Here is a 12,209-nt window from a genome sequence, read left to right as displayed (position 1 = left end):
ATATGGATTGTTGCGCCAATGATTATTATTATTATTATCAGCACACAGTTGAGACACAATCTCATCATTGATTTGAAATAGAATTCTCGGAGTGGCTAGACACGCATAGAGCCTGGGGATACCTGGTCTATGCAAAGTATCCATTTCCGAGAATTCTATACACGCTTTTCGAAATTTGTCCCAAACCTCAGCAGCATGTATTGAAACTGCTGCCTGAAATGCGGCATGGTGTTATTAATGCCTCTGTCCCATCGACTCTTGGTCACCAGTTTCCGCGATGACCTCGATAGGACCACGTTCCCTGATGACGGCTGTGATTGTGTCGCTAGAAGTAATGCGGCGGTACTGGTCTGTGATATCCGCTGCATAGTCACGTGCAGCATGCTGTACCTGTAATAAATAGGTTCATTTCCTCTGTCTACTTCATTCGCTGCTTACGCGAACCTGCTGGTGGGCGACGATTGTATGGAAACAGCTGCAGCAATTGGGGCAACGCTCCTGGTCATTGTGGCGCCTAGACTTCGAACCTTCCCACGATTAACGGTTTCGACCCCGTGCTATCCATTACGGGAGCTCGATCCAGAGTCACCAAGTTAGACAAACAACCAGCGGGAGTTACCATACCTCAAATTTCTCACTCTCGACATTTTTGGGTTTGTATTTTATACCTAACTGCCAAGTGTGGTGATAGCTTCCTCAGTGAGTAATCTGCAAAACTATAAAGTTCTTGCACTTTCCTCACCTACACTCTGAGACGCTGCGGTGGCATACAGGCATTCAAATTGAAGCTATCTCTCCCTCCTCCATTCACAACCGCATTTGGGATCGGCTACGGGGGAGTTTATACATTTTCTAGAAATTGACTAGAGACCTTCCTTAATTTTAGCCTAGCATCGTCAAATTGCAGTAGCATAGGCTACACAGTACAACATGATACTACCAAGTTCGCTGGAAGCAGCACTATTATTAACAAAGGTATAATTGCAGCGAGTTGTCTCTCTTGGACAAATTTATTGCAATCTCAGACTTTCAATGCCAGAATCACGCTGAACATTACAAGCTGCATACAAATCTGACAAATGTCCATTTGAATATTCTTATATAAGAAATACACAAAACCTTTCATACCTAAAGTGTTCAGCTCCCGATTTCCTGACTTGTTTGTTTTGTTTAAGATGCGTTGTCATAAACTTTATCCAGGTATGTTTAAAACCAGTTAAGAAAAGACACGGAAATAATTTTTTTAACTATGATCTGGATAGATTTCGTACAGCGGTACCTATGTATAATTTGATCTTAGCAAGTACATAAACAGACATGACGCTTCTATCAAGGATTTGTATTTTCATAAATATGACATTCGCTAGTGCGTATTCTCCAACGTTGAAGATGCGAGGGAATTTATCGCCATAAAACCATAAAGTAAAAGATTTTTATTCAACGAAATTCCCGCCCTAAAGATTAGGGCTCGGTCTGATATTCTAGCTAGAGACTAACGCCCTAGATGATTTTCTGTAAATATGAGGTAAAGTTTCATTGACAGATTTCCAGTTAATGCTAACGTGTCTAGTGAGGTGATTAGTTAATGTATAAGTGGAGGAGATATCTACCGCTGTAAGTAATAAGGATATTTTCTATCAACAAACATTCAGTGATTCCGAAGATATCTATTTTACTCTTAGCTGGTTTAGGTTCGCTGAGGAGGGGAAGAAGTGAATTTACTGAATGTAACGGTCTCGGTACAGGACTGTAACTTTTCCGATTTTTGCGGAGTTGTTACCCCTATTTATTCTAAAACGTTAGAAAACCATAATCAGTGTGTGATGCGCGGTGTTTCTAGCGAACAGGTTTAAGGAACTTAAAACATAACACCGTCTGCGTCGCTAGTAGTGATTTTATCAAGGAAATATCGATATTTACTTAATAAAATCACTATTAATGACGGAGATGATGTTACGTTTTAATTTCCTTAGAAAACTGATAAATTTTGTGGGAGTTGAATGAAAAGAATAATTATTAAGATCCCGATGGAAATCCGAATGTAATAATTGGAGGGAATAGCTGAATAGCTGAAATACTGTTCAAAGTGCTAAAGAAATACTCTTTGATCGTCAAGAAGCAGATGGTTTTGCTTTTGTCCAGAAAAGTTTTCTCCATGACTGCGACCTGCATCTCTCCCTTCTGAGACTGGATTGCTCTAATCGTTGTCACTTAAAGACAATTTCGTTAGTTGAGACTGAGAAGAATTGCTTTTTGGTAGTCAATGTTCAATTCATGTGTGTCCGGATGGCTCAAGGGGTTAGAGCGCTCGGCTGTCGTAGCGAAAGGTCGTGGTTCAAATGTCACTGGTGGCAGAAGGATTTCTTATTGTGACGGGATGCCGGATACCATTTGACTCGGTTGCGAAAGAGTGCCTGAGTCAAACCAGGGTAATAATCTCGGACGAGCGCAATGCTGACCACATTGCATCCTACATTAGTGTACCGTTGCGATATTGAATGAAGTGCTCCAACATACTTCAAGGCCCTAACCCAATGTGAATTGTTGGGCCAACGATAATTATTATTAATGTTCAATTCATCCTAGACGGATCTCTAGTTTTAGCAACATAATTTGAGGTTTTGATTATTTGGAGTCACTAGGTTACAATTGGCTGAGGACCTAGAACCCAAGATGTTTTTTTTGGGAACCTTCTGGATGCTTGCTAAAAGCTGAAGGTTTGAGTTACTTCTTCAGCTGCAAAATTACTGAAAGGAAATTGTTGTGTTTATAGATCAGACCGTGATATGGCATCTTCTGGAAATGTGCTACACCCGAGGAGAATACTTGGCAGCATTATGCTCTGGGGCGTAGAGAATTCAATTTTTGTATTGAAGTTTAAGGATAGTTAACAATGATAACACATCTGTTGTTGATACTTTGTGAAGATACTTTTACTTTTTATCAGCAGAAAATGCTAAAAAAGCAAATATGTATAATCAGAAATCAACAAATAAAGCCACTAACAAACTTGTGTTAAACCGATTTTGAGGCTTTGCATTTCAACTGAATGTGAACTGTTCTTCTCAAAAATATCTAGTTTTATACCATTTGATACGAAATCGCATTTCTATGGAAGTCGTTTTGGATTCCAATCGAACCCGGAAGCCCCTGTAGTCAAGTTACGGTAATATTTTCATTAGGCAGTTGTTCGTGAAGACCTCTATGTCGTTGGATTTTTTCGTACATGTAGTCAGAAAGTCAGATCACTGACCGGTAACATATAGGGCGACTTAACCGTAACCGATGAAGTTCAAGACTTTACCACCACTAAAGTTTAAAAGTGTAGAAACTGCCCCTTGTTGTAAATCACGCAGTATATGAATTATCTTGTAGTAGCGATATTTTTATTTGCCGTGATAATGTATCGCGATGTGGCATATTTTTCGGCCTTTGAAGGTCACTATTGATTAGCAGAATGCAAACTTTTCTCCAATAAATTTGTGTTTTCTTCAAGATCGCTATCTAAAATCTTTAGTAAGAAACAAAGTGGAATTGGCGCTGGAAAGCGATCATCAAGTGGGAGACTCGGTCCTGTTTATCATCTAGTGGATGCGGTCTACTTGAGAAAAATTTGGCAGCTTGGTCCTAAACTAGACACTACTTTTATTTTCATTGTGTTACACAATACCACTTTTGGTCACATTGCTTGTAGGGAAAGAGGGGGAAGAAAGCGAAATTGGTGATGTGAACGTAACTAATCTAATGAATGTCGACGTCAGAAGAAGACAAATGTGAAGCTCCCTGTGACAATTGCAGAGAAATCGGATGCAAGAAAGCAGAATCTTTGGGGGCAAATTAGTAACCCCGGTGAGACTCAACTGGACGTTAGACTCTTCGGTGTAAGACCAGTGCGTCCGTGGTGTACAATGCAATGTGCTATGCATTGAGGTCCATTTTCACAATTTCCGCGAGGGCGAGGACTGGTCTGCTCTCTGCTGGAAATGTCTTAACAAAGCAGGTCCCTTCCATAGGAATACTTGCACGAAAACGGAAAAGAAGGAGATGTATGCGCGAGCAGCGACCTCATTTCTTACCGCTGTCAGAAAAGTTTCAGTGGGACGATTTACCATTCGCTGGGAATGCTTGTGTGAAAGATGTTGGGGCCTGCAACGAAGCCGAGGTTTAATAATTAAGGTTTTCGCAATGGGCTCCTCAAGTTTACCGTTGTGCACACCAAATTTTCCATGACCGAACATGTCGGATGTAGGATACTTGGCCCTCGAAGGAAGGCATCATTCCACATCATTTGACCTTGGATACTGTGGAGTTCATTAATGGCAGGAAGGGCAAATTCACAGATATGTGGGGTTTCCACGTGTTGTTTGAACTTGGCTATCTAAATGACCTGAGCGCCAGTTATCATGTGATGCTACATTTTTGCCTCACAAAATTGAAATATAATTATATCAGCAAACATAAGAGCATCATTTTTCTTTGGACAGTGGACAGCAATAATAGTGTTCAACTCGTGTAAAATATAACTAATTGTAGCATCTTTAGTGCGCTTTTCTACAATGGATTTGCGCGTGGAGGATACTGCGATAGCATAGATAGAGTGGCAGAAACTTTGTATGTAATCTGATAAAACCTTGCTTACCTTAACAAATAAATCAGTTTAGGAAATTTAAACTTTTATTGAAAATGTATACAAACACATTGATTATTGAATTAATTTAATTTTAATGTTTTTATTTATTAAATGAAAACGGATTTGCATTGAAATCGGAATCAGTTCGCGTCAGTTTTCCATATTGGCTGTGCAGATCAATTCTTCTGAAAGTGCCAATACGTTTGTCAGTAATTTCTTTTTAGTTTGCTTTGACCATTTCTTTAATGGTATTGCGTGTTGCGTCCGCGTATTTACGCTGACCGAATTCATGTCCGAACAAACAAACTAATTCTACTTTCCTTTTTGTCAAGGAATTTAATTTAATATATGTTGCATTGCACTGGTGGCATGACATGTTTTGATTACGTCTGAAATAAGATCGCGATCGATATGGGTTTGCACCGATCGTGGGAAAACTACAAGAGAGGCGTTTTCGATTGTGTGGTCAGACAACAACAACAGACAGAATTCAACAACCAGTATTGGTCAGAACATCGAAAGCAATGGAAAACAACCAAAAAGCCGGCAAAATCAATGGTGGCTTGATACGCTGGATGGGGATTTAAAGGTCTCGAGATTACATCCTGATCAGGCATTTGATAAAATAAAATGACGAAACCGATCACGACGAGCCGACCCCGCTTGTGAACTGAAGGCGGAAGAAAAAGAAAAAGATGTGGGGAGCGACGAGTGCACGACAGCTCCGTGTAATATAGCTAAAAATTCCATTGCTCTCTATTTTCTAGAAAGCGATTTAAATAAATCATTTGATGGAAAGCCCTGTATTGATAATGGTCAACCTCATACGCTTCACACTCTGAGTTTAATATTATTAGCAAATGCCAACAATTTAACCAACAGCAAATATAAACAAGTCGGACGCCTCAGGTACGAAAGGTTTTGTGTATTTCTTAGTACATAGCACGTAATATATGCATATATTATGTGAGAATATCCACTTTCGGATGATATTGACATTCATAGTCTTGTATTTGCGAAGAAGCCACAACTTTGACGTATTATAACTTTGTTAGTAATGGTGCGATTTCCACTAAACTCGGTAAGATCATGCTCTATGTTATACTCTATATTGTTCTGAAATTTCGTCGTCCTAGCGTGAACTTACCGGGGGTTTTGCAGTCAATTACTAAAAATCATAGTAATATACTATTATTAACTTTATTTGTGCAGATATCACTATGAAAGGTATTTCGGAGCCCAGGCACTATAGAGGGGCAGCCTCCTGATTTTTTTCAGATTTTTTGGTTTGGTAGTTTCTGAGAATGAGAATCACTTTCAACCCCCCGCACTCCCCACCTTTCTAACAAATGGCAAAACTAAGACCGGCTTCGAAAAGCACTAATCGAGACCTTTAATTTGATACCCCACATGACTATATTTGATGAAAAAAAAATTTACACCTCCCTTTTGCATGTATGGCGACCCCCCCCCCCCCTTAAATTCGACGTAACAGGATGTAACTCACTGTATGCGTGAGCGTTCACAGTTTCCACCTTTCTACCAAATTTGGTGTCAATCGCTGCGACAGTCTCTGAGAAAAATGCGTGTGACGGACAGACAGACAGACAGTAAACCAATTTTAATATGGTTTTGTTTTACACAAAACTTACAACCGACTGTCGACCCGCGACGGATAGATGGCGAGAATGTTCAGAATAGATTTCAACTGAAGAATTTGTTCAGCCTCCACTTCCACAAGAATTTCCGATATTTGGAGCAATTCCACCTGTCAGCGCAACTCGGTGCTCAGAGGTGGCGGCGAGGAAGATGGGGCGGCAACCCTATAACCTATAAACCTTACCAGGGGTATACTGGTACCATAGGAACCGGGACAGCCCCTGGACTCTCATACTTCGGGTGAACTCCCGTTGTATGTGAGGACAGCTAGGTTATTTGCGGTAGGCCCCCTAGTGGGAGTTTCGTGGGGGTTGTGGTTATGCTCAAGCGAGAGGAGACCTTCGGGCCTCGGCGTGGTGTTGCGTTTCACCACGGGTGCCATACTCCTTAGTTCGGTAGAGATTTAGGTAATTCTTGCATCCACCAGTATGAATGCTAAGCCATTCACTGGTACCATGGGAACCGGAATAGTTTTCTGAAAGCCAATACAGCAGGAGAATTTCCAGAGGATGTGGTCTCGGCTCGGTTATTTGCGGTTGGTCCCATTTGGGAATTTCTCAAGGGTTGCGGTTATGTCTATATTGCGGGCAGAGCTCAAGCGTGGAGTTGCGCTGTACAACTCGGATGTCGTACCCCTTAATTGCCGCGGAGGCCTTGCATCCACTGGTATGAATGCTGAGCCTGCACTCAGAATAAATCAGTACCTCTGTGTCAGTCATGGCGGGGCTCTGATTATGGTCTCAAAATCAATCCGTGGCCGAAGGAGACAATGGGATTATGCCTACACGCCAGGTATTCACGTGGAGGAAGTAATAAAACGAATCAAATCGGACCTAACGACATCGGATCTGAGCTCTGGGAAGAAAAGAGTTAGGAGCCAACACTGTGGCTCAGTGAATTCTTCAATCGGGCTATTGCGAAAGGTAGAACAGAATCTGACGGCCACGATCCGAAAAGTTGGAAGTGTGGTGGCTATATCAAAACCGTTTCGTATCTCTATTGGTGTTCATCAAGGAAGCGCCTTCTCACTACTCTTCTCTGTTCTCGCTATGGACATTGGCAAACGGGGCATCCAACCTCCAGCGCGTGCTTTATGCAGATGATGTTTTTCAAGAGTCCAATGATCAGCCAATTTCAGTAACAATTCAATTAGAAGACTCATGCAGTTAATTCAAGACAGCAATCTTCTTCTTTTTCTTCAGCCTTTGTCCCGTTCACAAGCGGGGTCGGCTCGTCGCGATCGGTTTCGCCATTAGGCTCTATCGAATGCCTGATCTGGGTGCAATCTCGAGGCTTTCAAATCTCCATCTAGCGTATCAAGCCACCGTTGTTTAGGTCTCCCTTTTGGTCGTTTACCATCTACTACGATGATCAGACCAATCTTGGCAAGTGAATTCTCGTTAGCGCGAAATGCGTGACCATACCATCGAAGACACAACTTTTCCACGATCGGTGCAACCCCATAACGATCGTGGATATCCTCATTTCGGATGTGATCTAAACGTGTGACGCCACTAGTCCAAGGTAGCATCTTTGTCTCCATCACCGCAAGTCGCCGTTCATTGTCTTTTATAGTCGGTCAACACTCAGAACCATAGAGAGCGACTGGACGGACGACATTGCGATAAATTTTAGATTTGAGACGTTCGTTGATACGTCGATCACAAAGAACACCAGTTGTGGAACGCCACTTTATCCAGATTGCGTTAATGCGTGAAGCAATTTCATAACGCAGTTCTCCATTGGCTGATAGCGTTGACCCGAGGTATTTAAATCGCTCAGTTCTGGGCAGATCACTGCCGCTGACAGTGATTGTGCCTGTTTCATGCGGATCGGTCGTCAAAAATTCAGTTTTGTTTAAATTCAATCTGAGACCGTGTTGCATGAGGCGATCATTCCATTTTTGAACAAGTTGCTCGAGATCATTTTTGCTATCAGATGCTAGGAAAACATCATCTGCATAAAGCAGTGTGTAGGGCGCTGGACGTTGGATATTCCGTGTGACGGTGTCCATAACAAGAACAAAAAGGAGTGGTGAGAGGGTGCTTCCTTGATGAACACCAATAGAGACACGAAGCGGTTTTGATACACCGCCATACTTTGAACTTTACTTTTCGGATCATGGTAGAGCAATTGAACCCAGCGCACGAGTTCTTCTGGCACGAAGTGTTGTCGTAAAGCATACCAGATGAGTTCGTGTGGTACACGATCAAACGCTTTCTCCAGATCCAGAAAGGCAATGTAAAGAGGGCGACGCTTCTCACGGTGTTTCTCCATGAGTAACCGCGCAGCGTGTATTGCGTCAGTAGTTCCGCAGTTCTTGACAAATCCGGGTTGATTCACGGTTATTTCAACGATTTCGCGAATACGCTTATCAAGAATGCGTTCAAAAATCTTCATGGTATGGGAGAGTAACCGGATCGGACGGTAATTTGAACATTCTGCTGGACTACCTTTCTTTTTCCATATTGGAACAGTGGTACTTTCTTGCCAGTCAAATGGTGTTCTTCCTTCCTGAATAACCCGGTTAAAGAATTCACTGAGCCACAGTGTTGGGTCCCAGCTCTTCGCTTTCCAGAGCTCAGATGCGATGTCGTCAGGTCCTGTTGCTTTCCCCGATTTCATTTGTTTTATTGCCTCCTCGACTTCAGTTGCGCTGACTGGTGGAACTGCTCCAAATGTCGGCAATGATTGTGGAAGTGGAGGATGAGCAAATTCTTCAGTTGAAATCTGCTCGAAGTATTCTCGCCATCTATCCGTCGCGGCTCGACGATCAGTAAGCAAAGTACCGTTCTTGTCATTAACACAACAGAAGTGTTCGATATCCTGTGTGCGTTCATTACGGCTTTTAGCAAGTCGATGCAGATCTCTCTCGCTATCCCGAGTGTCCAGTTTATCGTAAAGATTTTTGAAATGGTTTGCTCGGGTGACAGCGACCGCTTTCTTTGCTTCACGGTTGGCATTCTTATAAATTTGCCAATTAGCACCGCTTACCGCTTACCCAACTTGGTGACCCCGAGGGTTGCAGAGGCCCGCTTTGTGGATCGTGTCTTTCATTTGGTTCCATGATTCTTCCACATTCGTAATGGTCGGCAATCGTACGAGTGAGATCGTTTCTTCTTTCTTCTCACCAAATCGCCACCATTTAATGCGCGGCGGGCCAGTGCGTTCCTCACGCTGTTTTATGGCTTAATTCGCAGGACGGCAATCAACGGCCGATGTTGAGGTGCGATGGTCTCATAGGGAACGACTTTGCAATCAGTGACGGTGGTAAAATGTTGGCGTCTTATGAGAATATAGTCGATTTGCGTTTTACTGTTTCCACTATAAAATGTAGGAAGATGAGACAATCGTTTTATGAACCATGTATTCACAGGTTCAAGGTCATGAGTGTCCGCAAAATCGACTATACGCTTGCCATCCTCATTGCTCGAAATCCTTTTCCCCCATGGCACCTCTTATCGTCCACTTTTTCACGCACATGATCATTAAGGTCGCCCGCAATGACGATGTAATCATCAGCATGGGCGTTGCAGGTTTTTGTATCTAGAAGTTGCCAGAAGGCATCTTTGCTGGTAGCGGATCCACCTATCTGTAGTGCGCACGCGGTGAAGAAGTACATAGTGCGATCAGCTGATATAATAGTGAACTTCCTCAGCCGATCAGCAAATCGTTCGACTTCTTTAATGACACCACGGAAATCCTCTGAGATAGCAATGCCGACACCAAATTAAGTCTGTGGGCTAACAAAATTGAAAAAATTGTAGTCATTTTTACCTCGTTCGAGTCCTATGTTGCAGTTTTGGCAGCCCATCAAGTTTCTTGTAGAGCGCAAATATCAGTTCATCAGGGGGCTTATGGAAGGGCTCTTGCAAGTTCCTCCATCTTTCCAATGTGTATTCATAAGTACGAGGTCAAGGGTGTTCGCAAAATCGATTATACGCTCGCCACCCTCATTGCGCGCTCCGAACCCCTTTCCCCCATGGCACCTGTTACCGTCTGCCTTTTCACCCACATGACCATTAAGGTCGCCGGCAATGATTATATAATCGTCAGCAGGCACGTGACAAGTCTTTTCCTCGAGAAGTTGCCAGAAGGCACCTTTCTCGGCATAAGGTCGACCTGTCTGTGGTGCATACGCGGTGAAGAAGTGAATAGTGCGATCAGCTGATATAATAGTGAGCTTCATCAGCCGATCATCAAATCGTTCGAATTCTTTAATGGCATCACGGAAACCCTCTGAGATGGCAATGCCAACACCATATTGAGTGTGTGGGTTACCAAAATAGAGAAGTTTGTAGCCATTTTTACCGCGTTCGCGTTCAATGTCGCAGCTTTTGGCACCAGACCATAGGGTTTCTTGCAGAGTGCAGACATCAATGCGCCTTTTCCGAAGGGCTCTTGCGAGTTCCTCGGTCTTTCCAGTTAGGGTACCAACATTTAGCGTGCAGATACGTATTTGTTTTGTTCGTTTTGTGCGGACTAACTTGCTTACGTCTTGACGCCATCCATGCGTCAAGAACCCTTGCCCATTTCTCGACAGGACCGGGGCCCGTCCTGCCGCGTCGACTGAGGTGGACGCCCTAGCATTTCTCCGAGGCTTGTGACTTAATCCGATCATCATGTTTGTAACGACATTCTATGCATTTTCTTGGTCGACCTGTCGCGGGGCCTGTCACCAAGAGAGATCAGGTAGGATTTAGCATAGTAGAATAACTCCAACTATACTCTATTTATCTCTTTCCCTGATCTCAGCATTTTATTTTTGTTTTACTGAGGATAGTACAGAGTACGTTGCCTCAAACCCTCCTCCTTTACCTGGGCTTGGGACCAGCATACTATGTTAATAGAATGGCGGAGTTAATTCAGGACCGCAATACCTTAATATATATTTAACATTGATTTGTATGTATGTATATGAAACAATTTTTGACAAGGTGGATCAACACATTCAAATCTAGACCTGATATTCACAATATTGCTCTAAAAGGCGGGGCTTCAAGCGCTTACTACGCCACTTGAAATTACGTAAATGTGAGCTGTCAAGACCTTTATTATTGATTATTTGCACACATTTATGAAGAATCCATATATGCCGCCACAATTATCATCCTCATCTTTACCATCCAGTCTGTAATTATTATATTGAGTCATAAAGTTTATTACTTGATAACGGCAGATTTTCCAGATCAAAACAAAATCATAATTGTCATCAGCCAGTCAGAGATGGGTATATTCTATTTAATTTTATATAATACACGTTCTCATCTCTTCAACTAATTTCAAAAAAGCTTGTCAGTTTGGATGTATGGTTACCATTTTAATTTGATGATTTTTTCTCTTGAGGGATTTCCTAATTAGTCCCTGCCGTGTGATGGAAATAAAGATTAAAGATTAAGTAGAGTCAACCAACAGTTCTATGAGTGAAATGATAAATAGGCGTACATGGATTAAAGGATCCTTTAGGAAAGAAGTCGCCTTAAGAAATACTATATTATTTTACAGTGTCATAGTGTGTTGGATCCGGTCGAACATGGGACATAACAGACAAATACATCACATTTTTTGTTTGTTATTTGTTGTGCCACTTTAATATATAATACAATATTTAACTCAAGATTTATATTTTCCTTCCTTATTCCACATTTATTCGATGTCGAACTGAGCCAAATGGAGAGGAAGCTAATCTTACTTTTTCTAGTCCACGATCCCTCGCTTTGGGCAGAGCACCTCAGTATTATATATAAATTTTTTATTTGAGGCATCAAACTAGGCTATAGGAAGTTGTCTTTACTGTTGCCACCGTACTTTCGGCACTCACGAAAGTGTCGTTCGAGGCATTTTCGTGATCTACGACAAAACCATTATTCCGGCCCGCGCATTTTCATTGATGGTTATCACGGCACAACGTTGATGGCTT

At 42.3% G+C, this 12,209-nt stretch overlaps 1 protein-coding gene across 2 annotated transcripts in view; it reads left to right on the top strand.

The window, feature by feature from the left end:
* Nucleotides 1–1,530: 1,530 nt before the first annotated feature.
* The window catches only part of LOC119646143 (multidrug resistance protein homolog 49-like), a 42,507-nt gene continuing 31,828 nt past the window's right edge, over nucleotides 1,531–12,209 (top strand). For both annotated transcript variants that reach the window (XM_038046501.1, XM_038046500.1), the window contains exon 1: nucleotides 1,531–1,614. The gene's annotated coding sequence lies outside the window, so the exon portion shown is untranslated. The remainder of the gene's footprint in view (nucleotides 1,615–12,209) is intronic.

The sequence above is a fragment of the Hermetia illucens genome, chromosome 1 (genome assembly GCF_905115235.1).
Source record: "Hermetia illucens chromosome 1, iHerIll2.2.curated.20191125, whole genome shotgun sequence".
In the NCBI taxonomy this organism is placed as follows: Eukaryota; Metazoa; Arthropoda; class Insecta; order Diptera; family Stratiomyidae; genus Hermetia; species Hermetia illucens.
Note: the sequence above shows the minus strand (reverse complement) of the source record. Positions and strands in the feature narration are given on the sequence as shown.